This window comes from Lygodium microphyllum, chromosome 2, assembly GCF_053477565.2.
Source record: "Lygodium microphyllum isolate KBCC chromosome 2, Lygodium_microphyllum_v1.1.10, whole genome shotgun sequence".
Taxonomy (NCBI): domain Eukaryota; kingdom Viridiplantae; phylum Streptophyta; class Polypodiopsida; order Schizaeales; family Lygodiaceae; genus Lygodium; species Lygodium microphyllum.
Genome location: NC_141136.1, coordinates 180,065,742 through 180,088,418, shown reverse-complemented (window position 1 = coordinate 180,088,418; position 22,677 = coordinate 180,065,742).

Here is a 22,677-nt window from a genome sequence, read left to right as displayed (position 1 = left end):
GACTGAAGAGACAATAGGAGTTGGAGGAACAGAAAGAACAGCCACTTTTTGGTAAAGTTATTCAATAACTTTATGTTGGGACTCTACAGTTGCCTGAAAGTGCTGCAACTGACCTTCACTAGTACCAAGTTTACTAGCCAAAGTGACCATTTCCTCAAGGGCAGAATTTTTCTCAAGCTGCAAGGATGCATTCTCCTCTTCCAACTTAGCAACCTTAGCACACCACCAGGAGGAGGTGCAAAAGTGATAATGCGCTGTAAGAAAGCACCATAGAAAACATTAATGATCTGACCCTTCCGTACACGCTGGAAATGTTGATCCATCTTGGAGAGTAAGAAGCTTGCCCAGTTGAACCTAGCACCCTCTAGGATCTTCACAGAAGCTGTGAACAGTTCCTTAGAAAGATACTTAGAAGCTGACTTACTCGTCATAAATCGGTCCTGGAGGAACTGACATAACTGCTTCCATACTGGAGAAGAGATAGGAGAAATAGAGACCCCTGAACTGTTAATAAGTTGATTGAGAAGCAAGGGGGTAGAAGTTTCCTTCTTCAAGAGCGTAACTATCTCTTCAGCAGTAAGTAACTGATTACCACTGGGCACAAAGGAAGTAGAAAGGGGCAAGCACAGCGCTTCATGGATATTAGCTGTAGATAAGCAGAAGGTACGGTTATAAACCAGGCTAGACTGGTTTTTATAAGAAGCCAAGAAGGAGTAACAAAGCTTTTCATCTACCGACGGCAATGTGAGGGCAACAAATGGTCTAAGGCCTACACGTCGGATGCAATCCGCCTCTAGAAGGAGAGAATAATCATGGACTGCGAGGGGAACATGCTGTACCACAATCGGAGGGGAAGAAGAAGCAGATAATGCCATTCAGACTATAGCAAAAACCACACTCACAAACCAGGAATCAAAGAGAAAACCTGCAAAACCCACAAACAAAACCACCACTGAGACCATCGACAAGAGAAAGATTTAGGACAAGACTAACTGGACTAAACCACCCCAAGCAAACCACATCCTACCGAAAATTCGACATGACCTACGCACATATGCGACCGAAAGCTTGGTGATTATGCAGTACAAATAGGCACCCAAAACCCCATAATCAAGCACACAAAATAAAACAAAAGTGTCACACATACCGTAACCCAGACAATGACCAGACTCCAAATAGAATCATAGACTCGGACTAGTAAAATAGAAATGAATAAATATGACCGACATCTTTGACCAAGAAAACCTAATCCCTGTAAATGTTCAGGGTCTTACAGTGCGGTGAAGTGGATGGGTAAAACTAACGACTCATTTTGTTTAAATAATCAATTAAGCATAGTTCATTATTAATGTTTAATCCGTTAATGCATGGTGAGTCGGAAACGTAACCCAGCCCCTCTCAGACTTGACACGACTTTACTTGACTGGTTCTCTACTAATGCAGTTCATTGTTATAATTACATGATCTGTGGCACTTGAGTGCATGCATGCGTGACTTTGGGGGGTTCATTTTATTACAAGTTAAAGGTGTCTGTAACACGTGTGCGTGTGCATTGGTGAATGGGTTTTAATTTACAAAAATTAAGTGGGTTATGGTGCAAAGGTGCTCGTGCAATGGCGGGGTTCCTTTTACAATTAACGTTCGAGTTCATTTTATTACAATGTTATGAAGTGCAGTCTGTTAATTTTGTGTATGTGCAACAGTCAATTGATTTTAATTAAAATTTAAATGTGTGTTATGGTGCAACGTGAGAGAGGGAAAAAGGAAAAAACCTGGCAATGTGTGGGTCTGTTTACAAAGTCTGAGATGACGGCCTCAAAAAGGTAGAGACGCAATCCACCGATAATCCACAAAACTGACAAAAGGCCGACTAAGACTAGTTGTCCTGTCGTACAGGAAAACGGAAAAACAACTAACACATTGACCAAAAAGAAATAACAAAACAAATGCGACGTGTGACCAAAGAAAAAAAATGGAGGTTGTGGGGGTTTGGATTGATTGGGATTTAAGATTATGATTGTTTGGTTTTGTGGGTTGTTTTTATTATTTTTTAAAGTTTGGTTTGGTTGTATTGTGTGTGTTTTTTTTTTTTTTTAAAGTGATGTAGACATGAAATTTCAGCAACCAATCATGAGCATCAAATGTAAAGAAGGTGATCGGATTTAATTCATTTTTTTCAGCTCATTTGTGGGATTAAAAATGATTTTTTCATTGAATTTTGTTTTGTTTTTTTTTTAAATTAGGGTTTTGGCTCCAATTAATACTTTTGCCAATTAACAAAAGCATTTTCAATGAGAAAATATTGGCAAAATGTACAAAAGAATTTGTAGAATTTTCAAAAAAAAAAATCTAACATTATTTCGGTATTTTTATGAATTTTTTAGAAAAAAATTCAAATTTTTTACATGTTTTTGAAAAGATTTTTAATTTTCAAATTTTTTTGTAAATTTTTTAAATATTTTAAATTGGAAAAATATGTCGCAAAAATATTTTGAATTCTTTCGGAATTTTTATGTAATTTGTTTTTATTTTTAATTGATTTTTAAGGAATTTTTGAATTTTTAAATGTGTTTTTAGGGTTTTTTAGGATTTTAAATTAAAAGGGCAGTACCCGGCCAGGGAAAGGGGGGGGGGGGTTTTGTTGGGAGTGGTGGGGGGAATGGGGGCTTGGAGGGGGGTTGGAGGGTGGGACTGGGGCCCAGGGAAAGGCGGCGGGTGACGACGAACTCCAGGGAGGGGCGCGCAGGAGACGGGGCCCAGGGAGGGGCGCGCAGGCGGAGGCGTCGTCAGCAGGAGGAGGCGGGCGACGACGGCCAGGTGGCGGCGGCCACGGCCAAGCGGGAGCGTCAGCAGGGCTAGGCGAGGCGGCAGGAGCATCGGTAGGAGGCGTCACCAACAGGCACGGCAAACGTCCTCACGGGGGGCGGCGGAGGGCGGGAAGGGCGTGGGCATGCGGCCCCACAACGGGGTGCGATCGAAATTAGCGGGCGGCTCCTCAGTAAGGTAGGTCATGTAAGGTGGGGTAGGGCCAATGTCAAGCGGGCGCAAGTGGCTCCATGGCGGGCATGTTGGCATCAAGTGGGCGCAAGTGGGGTCGACGACATCAAGTGGACATGCAGGTGGGGCATAGGAGGGGCTCCGCAGCGGGCGCACTGGCGATCGACAGGCGGTGCCTCGGTGGGCGTGGTGACATTGGGCGCACACAGGTGATTCCTTGGGGGGCGCAGTGATGTCAGGCGAGAGCGTAGGTGGCACTGAGGCGAGCGCACTAAGGCCAATGGTAGGTGGTTCGTTTGGCTGGGGCGACCGATATGAGGAAGAAGAGGAGAAGAAAAAGAAGAAGAAGAAGAAGAAGAAGAAGAAAGAGAGAGAGGGGAGAGAGAGGAGAGGGAAGGGGGGGAGGTAGTTACAACAGACGCGGGAGGGGGGTAATAATTTTTTAAAATTAATTAATTAATAAAGAAATAAAGAAAAAGACAAAAGGCGTGCCCCCGTCCCGTACGCGTGCGCGGGGCAGGGTCAAAAAATTTGCCGTGGTGGGATTGGAATGGCGCCGGGATGTCGGCCTGGGGTACGTATACGCGATCGGGGTGGGTGGAGACGCGTAAAATCGAAAACGGGCGTGTTCACGCGCAGGACGAGTCGCGCGAGACACGTCAAAACAAGGAAAAATTAATATCTCACAATCCGGGCATCGAAACGAAATGGTGTAAAAACAAAAATTGTGCAGGACGGCAGTGGGAAGACAGGGAAAAAGTGCAACGGGGGTTCCGGGGGAAGACAGGGCGTTCACATGCAAAAAACATAAAAAATGGGTCCAAAAACGCCAACGAAAATGAATATCGGAAGATCCGTGCATCGGAACGAAGTTTGGTAAAAAGGAAAAATGTGTAGAAGCACGTGCCCGACAAGTCTATCATGCCAAAACACCGTTCTGACTAATATAAGACGTGTTCACATAGGAAAAACTCGAAAAACGGACCCGAAAAGGGATTCGAAAATTAATACAGAATGATTCGTGCGCCAAAACGAAGTGCAGTAAAAATGCAAAATTTGCAGGGGACAGAGTTTCACAGGCCTGTCATGGTAAAACGCAGTTTCGATAGGGTTTGGAGGTGTTCACATGCAAAAAACACCAAAACGACACTCAAAAACACATTTAAAAATTAATAATTAAAAATTCAGATATTGAAATAAGGGGGAGAAAAAAGAAAAAAGGTGGGAAAAGGTGGGCTGGACAGGACTGTCAAGTCAAATAGGAATTCCGAGGCAAACAAGGCAGGTTCAAATGGAAAAATGTCAAAAAGACGCACAAAAAGGTCCCGAAAAACCGTGAAAATTAATATTGGACAAACTGTGCATTGAAATGACATGGAATAAAAAGGAAAAATGTCACAAGGAAAGGGTAGGACAGGGCTATCATGTCAGAGCACCGTTCCGAAGCAAGCAAGACACGTTCACATGGAAAACTATCTAATTTTTGCAAAACCCGTCAAAAATTAATAACTCAAAAACCGTGCAGCGGAACAGGGGTAGGTAAAAAGGAAAAGTGGACAGTTCAAAGGGATGAACAGGGCTATCGGTTTAGATTGGAATTTGGGGGAACGTAGAGTACGTTCACCTAGAAATACAGCAAAATAAAGGAAAAAGAGAAATGGAGGAGGAACATCCCCAAGGGAGGGGGTGACAGTGGACGGCTGGGTGGGGAAGGGACCCCATTAGGGTAAAAGAAAGTCATGGCATAAATGCATGATCCAAGTTAGGCATATGCAGGGCGGTATGCAAGGTAGACGCGCAGGGACTCGTCCCCACACTTAAAACCTTAACGGGTAGGGTTGACTGAGCACAGTGACCTAATACCACACAACAGACCAACCGCTAATGTCCCCACACTTAAAACATGAACACCACTGATAACAAAAAGTGTAGGGTTAGAAAAACTTGGCCCATGTTGTCAAGAATCAAGGTTGACTGTCGATGGCACGTCCTGTGTCATTGTCGGCTACTGCAGGAGGTACCAAGGTATCTTCACAGTACAGATCCTTCATGGTAGGGACCACGTGGCAGCACCCAGGGAGGTAGCTGGTGGATGAATCGCAGGAAATGCATCGATGATGAGGGATATTGCACTCAACGCACGATCACTCAAATGGAATGAACGAACAGTCACTCGCCCCATTACTGACATCACTCGAGTGAATAATGATAAAACCCAAAGCGCACACCCGGTTTAGGAATAGACAAGGAAATGGTGCAGAGGGAGTATGCCAGGGTGCATAGTTGATGGTGCATTAGTGCATCCAACCCGTCTGGCATAGGTGCAAGCAAGAAGGTAAGGGAGCCTTACAGTGTAGTGTACACAAGGTGACGTGGCCTTTGATGATGGCAGAAACCCACCCCATGGGTGCATAGGGAAAAGAGAACATACATTGCTCCAAAGATCGTAACGTCCCTCAATCCTCACCTCTCGGTAATTGATTGAAGAAACACCAGTCACACTCAGTCCACCCTCTATCTCACGCTCTATTGAAAGATACAGGAGGGCAGCCCTTTCCTGAAACCCATTGATGTAATCCTCACGGTCACTTGTGCAAAGGTTGTATGACGTGCGCATTTGATGGTGCAACTGTGCATCCCGCCCTGTGACGGCATATGGTGCGAGAAGGAAGGCCAGGGAGCCTTATGGTGCAGTGCACAAAAACAGATCATGCTTTGTGCATTGAGAGGCCCATCCCGTGCGTGCAACACTTCATTCACACTTCTCACCTCTCATTTGATTTGAAGGGAAAAGATTGGTCACTCGCCCCACTCTCTGTTTCACTCTCTGTTGATAGTTACAGAGGGCAACCATACTCACTTCCCTATCCGGTTAGGATGAAAGCTCGCATCACTCGATTGTTTGTCGATGAAGATCACTTCATTAGTTGCTGAAGAGGCATACCCAGGGAGGTAGCCATCAGATCGAACGTGGGGTTAGATAGGAACATGGCGTCTGCTAGAGGACTATCAAACGCTCTACAGAAAGGCACAGGAAATAGCATACCAAGGTAGGCAGCTTCGGAATTGGATCCTAAGGATGTCAATTGATGAATCCACTTTCTAGACTGCTGGGTGTTACCACCTTTTCCACAGCCAGCTTCCCGCCCAAGGGTGTTGACCACCTTTTCTTGGAACGAGGCCTACTATGACAGGGAATTTCTTCATTTTCTCCCATAACAGTTTTTTTTTCTCTTTTCTTGTTTTTTTTTTCTTTTTTTTCTTGTTTTCTTTTTCTCTTTTTTCTTGTTTTTCCCTATTCCCGAGGGTGTCTCCACCTTTTCTCGAAGAATAGGTCGGCATGACAGGGACCGAAGTCCTTTTCTCCCATGACCGATATGTATATTTTTTTTCTTTTTCGAATTAAGCAAGGGAATGGTAGAAATACCATTTGTCAGAACCATCCTCGCCACTGTCGCTGGTTGAAAATAGAGGATAAGAGATCAGGGTTGGAAGGTGGGGTTGAGGGGATAGAGGGTTGCATCCACCTCATCAGGAGTGGCTGAAGAACGGCTATCAGAAGTAGCACCATAAGAGTTATAGTGCCACGCCAATGGGGGAACGGATCAGGTGACCGTGATTATCAAGATCCCCAAGGAGGGAAGTACTTCTTCAGGCGATATCCATTGATCAGGAAGGGATCATCAGAGGCATCATCGATCTGCACTTGGACAGAGCCATTAGGATTGACAGCAAGTACCTTATATGGGCCCATCCACCACTGTTGGAGCTTGCCAGGAAACTTGCCAAATCTCGAATCATAGGCTAGGACCAAATCACCTTCTTTGAACTCCTTGTGTTTGATGAAGCTGTCATGGTAAGCCTTACGTCGAGCTTGCGTGGCTTCCATGCACTGTAGAGCCATCCTGCGAGTTTTGTCCAAACATTCCAAGTGCAGGAGACGATGTTGCAGTGAATCATCGTCCCCCAAACGCTCTTTGATAGCCACTCGCAACAAGGGCAATTCCAGTTCAACAGGGAAAACAGCTTCCATACCATACACTAGCTGGAAGGGTGTCTGTCATGTTGCTGCTTTATGGGAGGTTCTGTACGCCCAGAGGGCCTTTGTAAGTCGATCATCCCAATCACGACGATGTACGGTAATTTTCCTTGTCAGGATCGAGCAGAGGATGCGATTGGTGACTTCGACTTGGCCGTTGGCTCTGGGGTAATAAGGAGTGGACTTGCGATGGCGGATCTTATACAGCTCTGTCAACTCTTCCATGACTTTATTAATGAAATGAGTGCCTCTGTCACTTACCAGCTCTAAGGGACTGCCAAAACGGGTGATGATATTCTCATACATGAACAGGGCCACGATATTACCATTGTCCCGCTTTAGAGCTTTGACTTCACACCACTTAGTCACATAATCCATACATACCAAGATGTATCTGTTCTGTTTTCGTCTGGTGGGTGGGTCAATGGGACCTGTGAAATCAATCCCCCACTTCTCAAACGGCTTTAAAGGAAGGATAGGTTACAGTGGCATGGCACTGGTCTTGGTAGGTTTCCCCATCCTTTGACAGGCATCACATCACTTGAAATAATCATATGCATCCTTGTGGAGGGTCGGCCACCAGTAACCTGCTAGCAGAGCTTTCCTGGTTGTAGCTTCTCTTGCAAAGTGGCCTCCACACGGCTCGTCATGGCAAGCCTTCAAAAGAATCCCAATCTCATCTCCTGCAACACATCTTCTGAGCACTTCATCTTTGCCTTTCTTGTATAGTGCACCACCTAACATGGTGTAGGGGGCTGATTCTAACATAAGCTTCTTCCTTTCGCGACTAGAAATGCCAGGAGGGTACTGTTGGGTTGCCAGCAGATTGGCAATGTCTGCATACCAGGGGGTTATAGTTTCTACCAGGAATAGGGAAGCATCAAGGAGGTCTGGATCATCCTACTCCTCGCCTGCAGTCTGTAGGATATGCGACAGATGATCAGCCAGAACATGCGAACGACCAGGTTTGGTAATTACCTCAAAGTCAAACTCCTGGAATAGAAGGAGCCATCTCATCATTCGTCCTTTCACGTCTGCTTTGTTCATCAGGAAGGACAGGGCCTCGTGATCCACAAAGAACTTGAAATGTGTGGACAATAGGTAGTGGCGAAACTTCTCTAGGGCAAACACCATTGCCAAGCACTCCAGCTTTGTCACTGTATAGTTTCGTTTCCTATCAGTGACTTTTCGGCTTGCATAATAGATGGGTTGATCTAATTTGGAGGGGCCCTTTTGACATAGGACAGCACCTAGCCCTTCAAATGATGCATCAGTGTGTACATGAAACTCCTTCGTCCAATCAGGAGGTTGCAGAATGGGTGCCTCAATGAGACACTGCTTCAGAGTGTTGAAGGCTTTGTCACATTCTTCCATCCAAATAAACTCTGCATCTTTCCTCAAAAGCTTGTGCAAGGAGGTTTCCTTTGTTGCAAAATGGGCTATGAACCTTCTGTAGTAACCCACATGGCCTAAGAATCCCCTCAACTGTTTGAGGTTGGTGGGTGTTGTCAGAGCTACGATCTTCTCGATCTTTGCAGGGTCTGTTGATATCCCTTGTGCAGAGACAATGTGGCCCAACAGAACTCCAGAAGAGACCCCAAAGATGCATTTGTCGAGGTTGAGGGAGATCCCATACTCTCGGCATCGTTCAAAGCATTGTTCCAAATGTCCCCAGTGTTCACGGATCAAACTATAGACACAGAAGTCATCCAAATATACCTCAATAAAGTCGTGCAGATGATTTTGGAATGCGGCCATCATGACTCGCTGGAAAGTAGGGGCATTGCAAAGTCCAAACGTCATCACTCGGTAAGCGTAGGTCTCCCATTTTGTGGTGAAGGTTGTTTTGGACTGATCTTCTTCTGCTATCTACACTTGGTTATATCCACTGAATCCATCTAGAAGGGAATAAAGCTCATGTCTTGCCACTGTGTCCAACAGTTGGTCTGTGAAAGGGATAGGAAAGTGATCCTTCTTGGTCTTGGAATTCATTTTGCGGAAATCCACACATATACGTAATTTTCCATTCTTCTTGGATACTACCACGATGGGTGAGATCCATTCACTATTTGCCACTGAATAGATGAACTCGGCTTCCAGAAGCTTCAGCAGCTCTGCTTTCACCAATGTGGAATAATTCGGGTTCATTCGCCTCTGTCGTTGCCGTACTGGCTTGGCATCAGGCTCTAGATCAATATGATGCTAACATATTGTGGGATCAATCCCCTTTAGGTCTTTGTAAGACCATGCAAACACGTCCAAATTCTCTTTCAACAAGTTGTACAAGGTTAACAACTCCTCTTCTAGTAGGCTGCTACCCACCTTCAAATGGCGGTACAGATCCGACTCCTTCAAGGGGGTGGTGTCCTCTTCTGATGTCCCATTAGACCCAACATCTTCTTTCAGTAAGGGCTTAGGTTGCTCCTTGAAATGTTGAAGTGGAATCAGCGCTGTCTCGGTTTTTGTTTGAATGTTAATTACCTTAGAGCTTGAGGACTTCTCTTCAGAGGATGCATCCAGGAATGTTACAAAACAGGGACTCTTGGAATTCTGTTGTGGCCTTGGGATTGGTACTTGTTGACAAGGAGCATCATCATCATCCTTTCTTGACAAGTGTGGATGGGTGCGAAAAGAACCACTGATAAAAGACGGGTTATTTTGCTTGATCCACTTCTTATATAAGCTTTGCCTATGAAAAGATCCATTTACCAATCCAAAGGGTACCAATGCCATTCTGTCCCACAGCATGGAGTCTTTTGCTTCTGAAGCTTCTGGAACTCCCTCCTCATCTATGCCTTCTGTGGGTGGAGTGATTTCTTCTATCTCGCTTTCAAAGTCTCCTTCTTCAAATTCATTATCATCCTCTTTAGACTTCGGCTCTGCCTCTGTAGGAGCTCTGTAAGAGAAGAATAGGTCCTCTGATTCACCTTCTGCCTCTGTCACACTAGCTCTTCTATGGCCATGTAATAGGGAGAGCAGTACATCCATGCTTCTATCTCACTGTCAGAAGTGATTTTGGAAATCATTCCTAGTTCAGGCAGGAAGTATTCACCCATTGATAATGGCTTTGCATCTTTTGGGAGTTGGCTTACAGTACCTATTACTGTTAAGGAACGTGCCTCTATTTTCTTGGGAAGGATCTGTTTGGCAGCATCTTCTTCTACTGATGTTCCATCTATAGCCTCATTGGGGGAGTCAGAAGATAATTCCAAGGAGGTGGATCCATGTCCTTTTTGAGCACCATATAGCTTCAGCACCACTTTATCGGGTCCTCTACCCAAGGTCAAGGTTCCTTTGAACCAATCCATTCTTGCTCTGGCTTCAAAAAGCCATGGTCTGCCTAGTAACAGGGGGTAGGATGTACCATAAGAGTTTGGCTTCACTACCAGATAGGTTAGCCAATAATATTTTCCAGCCACTGTAGTCTTCACATATGGGAGAATACCCAAAGGCTTGATTCTGCTCTGATCCGCCAGTCTGATGAGCCATTGGGTTGGTTGCACACCTTGTAGGCCTAGATCCTTCATTGTCACATTCATCATAATGTTCACTGATGAATCACCATCAATCAATGCACTTGCAATAAAGCAACCTTCTATCCACATGCCAGTCTCTGGGGTACCCGGATCTAGGAAGGCGTTAGCCACATCCACTTCTTTTATAGGCTCTGGAGCTTTGTTGGACTTTGTTGTTGTTGAGGGAGCAATCCTTAATCCACGTCTTCTTGAACCTTTTCCAGCAACTGGGAGACAACATCAACAATTGTCGGAATGTGAGGTTTGGTTTAAAGGTATCTAGATCTCTGACCAAATCGTATTCCTTAATAGGATCCACTGGCTTCTCTAACCGGTTAGGGAATGGGGCAACACCCATTTTCATTTTCCTTTTTTCTTCCAACAGGGGCATCATGGGGACTTCTTCTGCCACTTGTGGCACTTCCTCCTCATCTATCTCCTGGACCTCTGGTCCTATCTCTGGAACTGTCTCTGTGACTCTCTGTGGCACTGTAGTGCTCTGTACATCACTGTCAGACTCTGTTCTGTTTTGTTTTTTTGTTGAAAGATTGAACTTCACTGTTCTGGCAGGAGGATTATTTTCTTTCTGGACAGGTGGTTCCTTCTTCTTTGCATGTGTGATGGCAGCAACTTCCAATTCTACTAAATTGGAGGTAGGCTCTTGGGCCTTGGCCGGACTATCAGTAGCACTGTTTTTTACTAGGACTGGGCTTGGACAGTCTTTTGCAGTGTGGCCTTCTCCTTTGCATCAATTGCATAAGGGCTTATAATCCACTGACCTTCTGGGATTTGGACAATTTGGTGAAATGTGTCCCTTTTCTCCGCATCTGTAACACTCCACTTCTGATCTCTGACCACCGCCCAGACTGTCTTCCTCAGTAATTTTGGGATGGAAACCTCCTTGGACTGAAATTAGGACCAAACTCTCTAGGCTTGGGTCCAATATCCTGTGTTGTCATTTTAGATTCCAGCAAGTTGAATATTGCGTCTTCTTCCTTCCTTCTTCGTTCATGCATCTCCTTCAGAGAGCAAATATCCTCTGTATGGTTTTTCCTAAGACAGTAGGAGCAGAAAACTCCAAGGACTGTTGGCTTTCGTGTACATTCAGTGGCTTAATGGCCTACTTGATGACACTTACCACACCAAGTATTTGACCGCATCACATCTCTTCTTGCTCCTGTAACGTTGGATATGCTAGCGGTATTCACTTTCAGCGTCTGTAGCTGCTCTATAATCACATCCATCAACTCCTTTTTTATATTTGCAACTGAGTTGGATAAATAATCCTTCAAGCTTTCTCCTCCTGAGGCACTGGCAGTAGGGTTTTGAGGAGTCTCTGTAATCACTACATAAACAAGTTGGGCTGGTGCAGAGGGGTCTCTGTTCTGATTCAGAGCTCCTGTTTGAACTGTTGACTGTTGGCTCCAGTTGGTAGGGTTCCACTATTGCTGCTGATTTGGCATTGGGAAAATTGGTTGGGACCATTGTTGTTGTGGTTGAACCATCATTTGAGGCATTGATTGTGGCCACTGTGGATTTGGTGCACTGTATTGTGATACTGGGGGCATCTGTTGGTAGGGGTAGGGGACAGTCCTTGGGATTGCATTTGGTGGGTACATCATTCCTGACATCAGAGGAGGTAGGACTCCTCTTCCTGGATTCATTGCCAATCTAGCTTCCACTTCATCGTACAGTCTTGCACCTTCTGTTGCAGCTTGCAGTGTGGCTGGTCTTTGCAGTTCCACAAACTTACGGACTTCTGGTTATAATCCTCTGAGAAACACTCCCTTCTGAATGCCATCATCTAGATTATGGTTAGTCCATCTCTTCAGGATGGATTCCATTCGTGAGATATAAGCTTCTACTCTTTCTCCAGAGGACTGACTTAAATTCATGAATTCCTCTCGCATCCGCTCTTCAAAACCTTCACACCTAAATTTAGTGAGGAAGGCCAACTTCAGGTCTCGTCCCATGTCCCAAATGTTCCTGCTGCTTATCTCTCATACCATTGAAATGCCGCACCCTTGAAAGTGGCGAGGAATATTGCTACCCAATGCTCAAGGGTTCTGGCATTGTTAACCACACATGCTACCATAAACTCTGCTACATGAAGATCGGGGTCTTCATTATACTCTCCCTTAAAAATTGGCAACGGGACTACGTTCGCTGGCCTGTCATCAATATTTCCAGGACGGATCTGGCTTGAAAGTGGACCTCCAGTAGCAGTAGGAGGAAGGGCTTGATGTGCCATTGGGACTTCTGTAAAGAGTACCGCAAGGGCGTCAAAGGCAGCTTCTCCTACTAGCACGTTCTCGGCTTTGATTTTTATTTTCTCTCTTCTCATGTACCTCTGGACTCGTTCTAACACTTGCCTCTTTATTGCGTCATTCATCAGGGGGTTGGCTCCACTATGCTGTTAGTGCTCCACAGAGGGATAACATAAGGCTTCAGTCTCTGGAGGAATCTCTTGCCAACATCTCCTCTACTTCCTTCTTTTCAACATCTCTGAATTCTGCTTTCATGCCACTGCACAGAGGAAGGTATTCGGTTCTGAAGGTGTCAAAATGCATATATCTAAGCATTGTGGTGGTGCCATCATCATAGTAATGCCAACTTCTGATGGTTTCAACAGTGTACGTTGTAAAGAACACTCTGTCTACCAACTTCCAGTGGGTTGCCAATTGGACAAACAAAAGATGTCAGAACACCAAGCATCCCACGTATCTTGCTATTGAGCGTCTACGAAAAAATTCCAACTCTTTTCCTTCTTGTCTTCGTGAACCTCTACAGACCAAGACTCCTGAAGCTTCTTCACAATCTCCCACTTGATGATGTCTGGAAACTTCTCAATGAATGCCAAATCTTCCATGGATGGTCATTCTCTCTGTTTCTACTCTTCAGTTTGTTCCCAAACAGTTTGCCACCAAGATGCAAGTTTCTGTTGCTTCAACAGGAAGAGGAAACAGTCCACCACATAGAGCATGCATCATGATGGTGATGTGTTTGCGCCATTGTGGGATGAACTTCTTGTGGAAAGTGGCTTTGATTATGAGAAATTCCAACTCTTCAGTGGAAGAAGGAACTTTACAAACATCCATTGAATTCTTCTCTTCTTAGCAATGCCATTTCCTTCATTTTCAACCTTTTCAGGTGCTTGTTGATGGCAAGTTTCCCTGGCTACGCACCAAAAACATGGAGCCCCAAGAGAAACACCAAGGAAAAGGAAATTATCTTGCAAGAAAATCTATCTTGTAACATCAACAAGCTTTTATTTCATTCTTTTGATCATCAAAACAAATAAAACATCAATTCTTCACGCATCATCATAGTAGATATCTCCCACGGATTTATCTTTAATAAACTTGATCATGTTCTTCATATTCTTCATATTCTTCATTAATAGACAAAGAGAACATAACTTTTGATGGAAAGAAATCACATAGTATTCATCTTCATTGTCTTCATAGTCTTCTCCCTCATATAAAGATACAATGTTTCACATAGAATTGACTATCTCTTGCATATGATCTCTCTCACAATAGTATGCTCTCTATACTACATCATATCCTCACTACAATCACTCAATAATCACTCACAATAACCCTTCTTAGGTCGTGGATACACCTCCCAAAAGGTATGTCAGATATGAAAGGTCACCAGAGACTTCATAGTGTCCTGTGAGATCTGTCTTCTGTCACTGTCCTTCTGTAACCTTTTGTAAATCTTTAGCAACTACTTCTTCACTTCTTTTAGCTTGAATAGAGCTTCCATTCATCCTTTTCCTAAGACAAGAACACTTCCCAAAATATCCATACATCCATCATAACATTCAACAAAAACAAACAGAACAGACCCACAGAGCAACAGAGCAACAGAACTATAGAGCTACAGAACTTTACAGAAGATCATCAGAACCCATAAAAACCAAAACAAAACCAATTCAATCTCTCATAAACCTTTTAACACATTTCAATCAAAACATCCATTCAACCATCTCAACTACCAAAACAGAACCAAAACAGAAGAAAATCAAGCCTTACAGAACCATACATAAAGAATTATAGAACTCTTCAGAACAACATATTTCATCAAAAACCAACATAAACCCTTTCAAACATACTCAAACCACTCAAAACACTTCAAAACATCTTCAAACTCAAACAATCAACCACCAAAAACAACCATTTAGCAACAAAAACAACAAAAAATCAGCCCAAAAAACCAATCATTTCCACACTCAACATTCTTTGATGAACTCGAGTGCGTCCACTTCCTATAAGGTTAGGCCTACCAATAGGAGATAATGGTGTTGCTCTTCCAAGCTTGGGCCAACTGCGCTAGGTTGTGGCAACATCTGTAGTTCTTCTTTCAGTGCTCTACGAGCCAACCCTAGTTTCTTTTTTATTGATTCTATGGACTCTCCTTCCTCTGCCTGAGTGACGTCTAGTAGGGTATCCAGGAAGGTGAATTGCTGGGTTTGGAAGCTCACTTGGGTGGCTGCCACTCTGTTTTCAGCAAGTATCTCTTCTTTTTTGGTTTGAGCAAGACCACATGCCAAGGCTTTGACTCTTTTCTCATTTTGGAGGTCCCATTCTTCTACCCTCTTGTTCATCTCTTCTAAGCCCTCACCTTGCCTTTGTGACGATAGGGCCACCATCAGTGGCTCCTACCTTTTGCACTTTTATATAAGTTCCTCTTTTTCTTTTGTTAGGCGCTCAATCTCCTTTTCTAGTGTTGCTTGTTCCTCCCTTTTTTTTTGCATTCCACGCTCTGCTTCTTCTTTCTGTTTTTTTCGTTCTTCTTGCTCTTGTACTCTCTCTATTTCCAGTGTGGCAAGCTCTTCCATGCTCTCTTGGAGTTTTCTCATTTGTGTTTCAAGCTCCGCTTGCTATAGAACCAAGAGTTTGTATTCCCTTTGCATTGCAACAAGATCGTGGTTCTCTTCCTCTAGTCTTTTTTTCCATCGTTCTTCGTCGTCTTCCTTGGCCCTCAATTATGCTTTTAGCGAGTGGATTTCTTTTTGTTGCAAGGCCAATTGGTGGGTCTTCTCTAATTGGAGGGCATTTTACATTTCCTTTTTTGTTTCCAGCTTTGCCACAGCCGCTCTCTTCTCCTCCTTTGCCCTTTCTAACTAAGCATCGAGCTCCCTGACATGCTCATCCTGGTCAGCGGGCTATGTCTCTATGGTGGTAGCATCTATTCTTGGTTGATTGGGCCCCTGTTGAGATTTGAATTTTGTACTAGTTGATCTTTTCATTCCTGCCATTGGGGTTCCCGCACTGGAGGTGGGCATTGGGATATGTGCCTTATCGACCAAGAACTACACCCATGGCATAAGGTTGCCGATGTCCACTGTGGTTGGGGTGCATGGCGTTGCTATGATGGTCGGGGTATTGGGCAAGAGGGTAGACGGGGTTAGGTGGAGTACGGCTTTGCCCTTACCTTCACGGATGGGTGGAGGTAAGTCTTTTGATGCTTGGGCACTGGTTCTTGGCCTCCTGCTAAGGTGAGCTCATTGCTACTAGTTCCTCCTGCCTCTACTGTTGTTTTATGGACATGTGCATAGCTTGTGCTGAGTCCTCCTCTTCTTTCCTTCTCAACTCCTCTTGTTCATCAACTTTTCTCCTCCTTTCTTCCTTTGCTCTTTTTGACTCAGCCTTGGCTTTAAGTAGGTCCACTTCCTCTTTCTTCTTCCTCTCTTCCTCATGCTTCTTCTTTGTCATCTTCTTTTTAGGCGTCTTCGCCTTCCTCTTGTTGGATTGAGCTTCTTGCTCACCCTCTTCTTCACTAACTGTCTTCTCACTTGATGGTTCTTTGTTGTGATGAGGAGGTGACCTCTCAGGTGTTTCATTTGACCCTCTTCTCTGTCTTTCGCCTCTTTTATTGCCTCTCGGATAAGGGTGGTCAAGACTCCTCCATATCCTATGAATGAGGCATTGGCCGAGGGCTTAATCTTGTCAGTTCCCTTTCATGTAGGGGATTCTCCACCCACCAGTCTACTTCCAAGATCGAGTGTCTTTGCTGATTGGTCTATGGTTTTCCTAACATAGCCTTTCCAATCCACTTCATGTAACAAACGAGCCGCCATGCTCTCCAACACGGGCACGCTGATCCTATGCATAAGCGAATTGTATCTTAGGCTGGAGAAGAGGGCATGGATCACCTTTTCTTGCCATCTGACCTCCGCGTCAGGAATTTCCTAGATACTTATGCCATCATTTGTTAGGACACTTTCCTTCTTCATCCCTAGCATGGCATAGACATCTCTTTTATGCCTCTTCTCCACCTTCGATTCCAACCCCAATGCCTTCTCCATTAAGGCTTTGCTGAGCGGGACCTGCACCTACTTGATTCCTTCCCTACTTGCCAAGGACACTACCAAGCTTAGAGCTTGCTGGCTATGGCTGCCACAAGATACACAGTTAGGGTTTGGTAGAGATCTCTCTCTGTGGGTGGAATTTCCAAAATCCCTCTTGTGGGAAGATGGCCCACTAGGGGGGCTATGGAAGCCCTATGGTGGTGGCTGAGATTGCATCGCCTGCTACCCACGCCACGCCTGAAGATGCCACGCTGTCAAAAACTACGTCATTTCTGAGATTTTGACAATGTTGCCCACGATGTCAACTAATCCTGAGGTTTATTGTGCTAGGCTGATCTGCTCTGGGATAGGCAAGAAGTCCCTAGAAGAAATCAAAGGGAGATATGGCCTCCTTTGTCCTCCCCAAGTCCTCCAATGGAGGTAGGTTGCAGGCAGCTATGGAGGAAAGAAGGATAAGATGAAAGAGATGATAGCTCCAGCATTTGAGGCACCTCTATTTGCTTGAGGCTATCTATTTTGCCATCCAGTAGCTTGCTGTCCATGGGCTGCATATGCATTTCCAACACCTCTTCCTCGAAAATTTGATTTGAGTAGAAGACACTGTCCCTACTGTTTTTAGACCCACTGGAACTTGTATTAAGTCCAAGTTTCACTTCTTCATGCAAAAGAAGTGCTACAAGTTCATCAAAGTCAGGTTGCTCCTGACGCACTGAAATGGAAGTATCAAACTGCTTATATTCCTGTCCAAGTCCATGGAGGGTAGTAGCTACCAAATCATCATCCTCAACTTCAGCTCCAATTGATCCTAGTTGTTCTGCAATGGATCTGATCTCACTGACATAGTCCTCAATAGACCTTCCATTCCTGGATATGTGGCTGAACTTTTGCTTCAGTTGTGTCTTTCTTGCATGAGTGACATGCCCATAATTCTTCATCAATAAGTCCCAAGCAGCTTTTGGGGAAGTACAATTTGCAATTTGCATAGCCTTTGTGTCTGATACACATAGTGACAACCAATGCAAGACCTTGCTAGCCTTTTCCAACCAAGTCCTGTGTGCCTTCAACTGATCCTGTGTTGGAGGTCTATCTTCCGGTAGCTTGGGCTCATCTTCAAGACCTGTGACTAGGTTCCAATAGCCTCTTCCAATTAAAAAATTAGACACCCTGAATTTCCATAGAACGAAATTGTTATAGTCCAGCTTCTCACCAACTCTCTGAGTGATAGTATCCTTCTCTCCTGCGTTTGCCATTTTAAAGCCTTAAGCTTTGCAAAACCAGTCAATTTTCCAAAATGCCAACAGGCAATACACTTCCATGATCTGTAGTACAACCAGTTTTTACTGCAATCAGTAGTCTGTCAAATCAGCCTCATAGAAGTCAAGCTTGAGCATACAATGCTCTTGAGTATGCACACGTCTATCACTGACCATTTAGTGCCACACTATCGACATCTGTGATGAGCACCCTTGAACTCCACAAATACATTCAATTCCAAAAAACTGCATAGATTTCAGCCTATATGACTGCATAAGATCCAATACATGTAGGAAATAGATACTCAGTATTCCTTCAACTGACTGCTGCTGCAAACATGAGCCAAATACAAGCTTCAAATATTGATACCAATTGTACCCTTGAATTTACTGCTCAGGACTTGCTGCAGAAGGTAAACATAACTTGTTGAATTGTTTTCATAGTCCATAGGAAAAAACTGGAACATTTCTTTCTTGCTATCCATATTGAATACTGACGGTTATTCTCCAAAGTACACACCCATACATGCTTAAATAGCTGTAAAGCATATGACTCTTGCTGATTAGTAGACTATTGCACACTAGACAAGCTTAACCTTGAAATGCAGCTGGTAATTCAGATGTTCCAGCAGTCCTCAATGAGAAACCCCTTATTTTTCACTCTCCAATCCAACATCACAATCTGAATGTATAGCAGACATGGTTGATGCAAAACGACTGGTTGTAGCAGAACCTCTGTAGAAGTAGTGGGAGACACACTACCTCCAACATCAGTGCCATCTTCTACTTCTCTTCAAGAAGACAAACTACCAGATTTGGATAGCTCATAGTTGTCGAATGGAAAATCTGAAGGAATCAAATTTTATAGACAGTGTGAAAGAAAGGCAATGTGACAGTGAAACTTGATGTCTATAGCTTTGGGATGGTTCTGTTAGAATTGATCTCTGGAAGAAGAGCCATTGACAATTCTCAATCTGCTGCAGAGCATAATCTCGTCTCTTGGGCTCGTCCTTTATTCAAATATTGAAAGAAGTTTCACCAGATGGTAGACACCTTAGTGCAGGGTCGATATCCTATGCGGCGGCTTTATCAAGCCATTGCTATAGCTGCCATGTGCTTGCAAGACGATGCCACAACACGCCCGTTGACTGGTGATGTGGTGACTACTCTAAACTATCCAGTTTCTCAAAAACTATGATCCTGGGACAACTCATCCCATCAGCAGATTACACTTCATCCATGTCAACATATCGAAAACAACAGGGGGTCTTCTCTCTGCACACGCTTTGCTGTAAGAGCTCTTGACCAGGAACATGAAGGGAAAGATTCATCAAAGAAGGAAATAGTCTCTCCAATCACGAGCTCCAGTGTCCGGCTTCACATACCCACTGCCATATCCCTGGCTAGCAACACCTTTCTTGACACCACCAGGAGCTCTCTCACTAACAAGAAGGGCGAGAAACTCCTCCACTTGCTGCTTCATGGCATCCATCACAGAGGGAGCCACACATGGTTGATGACCTGGAAGAACCCCCACTCCAGGCAGGCCTTGTGGATGGCGGCGAGGGTCTCGTCCAGTTTCAATCTCGCGGACCCAAAAGTATCAGGCAGTTCCAGATAGACTCAGCACTCTCACTAGGAACTTGGAATATCTCGATGTGTTTGCTGCTCTTCAGAATATGCTGGTCACACAGCTCATTTGTTGAGCTCTATTACAAGCCATTGAATTCTTGGAGCATAATAGGTTCTGAACCTCAACAGCCAGCTCTGATACCATATTAAAGTTTAGAGAGAAAGAGATGGAGACAAAGGCTCAGGCCCAAGGGTAGCAGACAACTCCCTTCAGTTCATTCTTCATCATCCACACACAGTCACTCACTAGTCAACTGTATGTACAACACACATTCAAAGATCAACTGACCTAGATCTAATCATGGTTAAGTCAGTGTGACTTAACCTTATTCACTAAGGTAAACAACTGACAGAAGACAAATGAGCTTGAGTCTCAACATTCCCTGCCCCTAGGGCTATTCACACTCATCTGTCCTTATACTCCCTTGCTTATAGTGGGTTCCTATGCCTGTCTTCTAACACCTCACTGGTCACCACCCCTTCAATGTTGTGGATGCTCCTAAACTTGAGTTGGTTGTATGCCCAATTTTCAATGGATAGGTCGTACTTCGCTCTTTCCTCTTTCATGAAGGGCAGGTGATGGGCTCGGTCTTGTTGCAACATCTTCAGCTCCTATCATAAGCCATGGTTTTCCATTAGTGCTTTTCCAAATAGTTACTCACTGAAAGAAAAGACTTCATGCTTGGCAGATTAACTTATTTTTAGTATAAAACTAGACCTTTTCCTCCAAGAAGTCTAAGTCTATTACTTTCAAAAAAAAATTGTCAATTCCTTAGTCACAAGTTGCTTCGTCCTACCATTGAGGTCCCTCATGTGTGATTTTCCTTTATGGTTTTTCTTATGTGTTTATTTTGTTTTGCTTTCAAATTTGATTGTCAATTCCTCAATCACAAGTTGCTTCATCCTACCATTGAGGTCTCCTATGTGTGATTTTCCCTTATGGTTTTTCTTATGTGTTTGGTTTGTTTCACCTTACCTCCCCCTCTTTGAATTGAGAAGAATCCTTCCTAGGATTAAAGGGTTAGAGGATGAAGGGCATTCAACACATAATCTTAGTGATTTACCTTCTCATGAGCCAACCGTGGAAATTTGGATTATACTCAAAATTAGCATAGCTATCCATGTCGAAAGGGCGGATGCCTACGTGCATAATGTAAGTGAGGGCGTCAAGCAAGAAGTCGATAGAGCCCACTCGACTAGTGACATGAAACTCCTCCTCAGTGAGGATGAGATCTAAATAAGGATATCCCTCAATGTGTTCTTCCAAGGGTCGGTTACGAATGGAAGTCAACACCCTATAGGAAGTTGGAGCGATGTAGGTTGGGTCATATTCAAATGCCTTGGTTGTGTGTCGTTGTTTAGCTTGGTCAATATTTGGCATCCCTCTAGCTCCCATTGCAGGCGTAAAGCGTACCATTTTCGCAAGAAGGAGTCATGGTCGGTACGCTATTTCAACTTCTCGATTTCTTGGTTTGTGGCCATGATCGTATTCTTGCTATACGACGAAATGAGACGCTGCTTGATTGCCTGCTCTTGGGATATCTCAGTTGCAATTAACTCCCGAGCTGATTTTGAATACAAATTCTGACTCCTTCCAAGAGCAAGGAAGTGTTCATACTTCCTTGCTTTGACTCCTTCCAAGAGCAAGGAAGTGTTCTGACTCCTTCCAAGAGCAAGGAAGTGTTCATACTTCCGTTGCTAAGGTTCTTCCAAGAGGCCTAAGTCTAGTCGATCGTATCTTTTGGCCAAGGTCATGAAAGCAGCATCCAAGCGTCGGAGGTAAGCAACCAAGTTGTCCCCCATATTTTCAGCTAAGTCTGTGGCCAAGATTATAATTTATCATTGCTCATAAGAGGGTTGAAGGCCGGTGGATGGTTGAGGCTTAACAAGACTAGAGAGTTCAGCAGCAGCTAATAGTCGTAGTTTGGGTTGCTCTTTAGGTTGGAACTTGACCTCACATTCGATGGGTTTAGAGGTAGTTGCGGTTGTCGTACTACTAGATGCATTTGAGATCTGAGGGGTATCATCAACGCTAGAGCTGGGCATTTTGCTATTATGAGGCTACGATTTTGGATGATAGATTGGTTCACGCCCTGTTGAGTTAGACTTTGGAGGTTCTATGGACTTAGCGGCATGATTCTCTTATGTTGTGAGTGTCTCTGGCATGATGTTTCATGTGGTCAAGCTTGAGGGTTCCATTTGAGTAGGGCCTTTGGTTGTTTTGGCTTTAGGCAACCAAATCCAGGTGTTACCTGCATAGTAGCCCTGCGCATGCAATAAGGCCTTGGGGACCTGTACGTTGATGTATATAGTTTTGTCTTGGCTTCCTAGGTTTTGAGTGCAGAACATTAGCCTAATGAGGCCATGGGTTTCTATTCCTAGGTTGTGCTCTTTGTTTAGGTACCCATTTGAATTGGGGTTCATGGGCATCAGTGTTGGTTCCAATGGGTTGCTGGCATCAAGGCTTGGTAGCTTGTGACAAGTCACGACCTCCCTCCTTAGTCTTGATAGTGGGTTGCTGGCATCAAGGCTTGGTAGGTTGTGACAAGTCACCACCTCCCTCCTTAGTCTTGATAATGGGTTGATGGCATCAAGGCTTGGTAGGTTGTGACAAGTCACGACCTCCCTCCTTAGTCTCGATAGTGGGTTGCTGGCATCAAGGCTTGGTAGGTTGTGACAAGTCACGACCTCCCTCCTTAGTCTTGATAGTGGGTTCCTCTATCGATGGCTTTGCAATCTTGGAAAGAGTCATGCCGCCCCTGCTGAAAGCTCTAACAATGCAAATGTTGCCCATGGCTAGGTGAATAGGCTGTGACTGATAATTGACATTGCAATGAGTTTTTTTCTTGAAAGTTTCTTGTAATAGAAGATTATCGACATGCTTTGAAACTTGATAGAAACTGCAACCTTGTACTTTCCTAA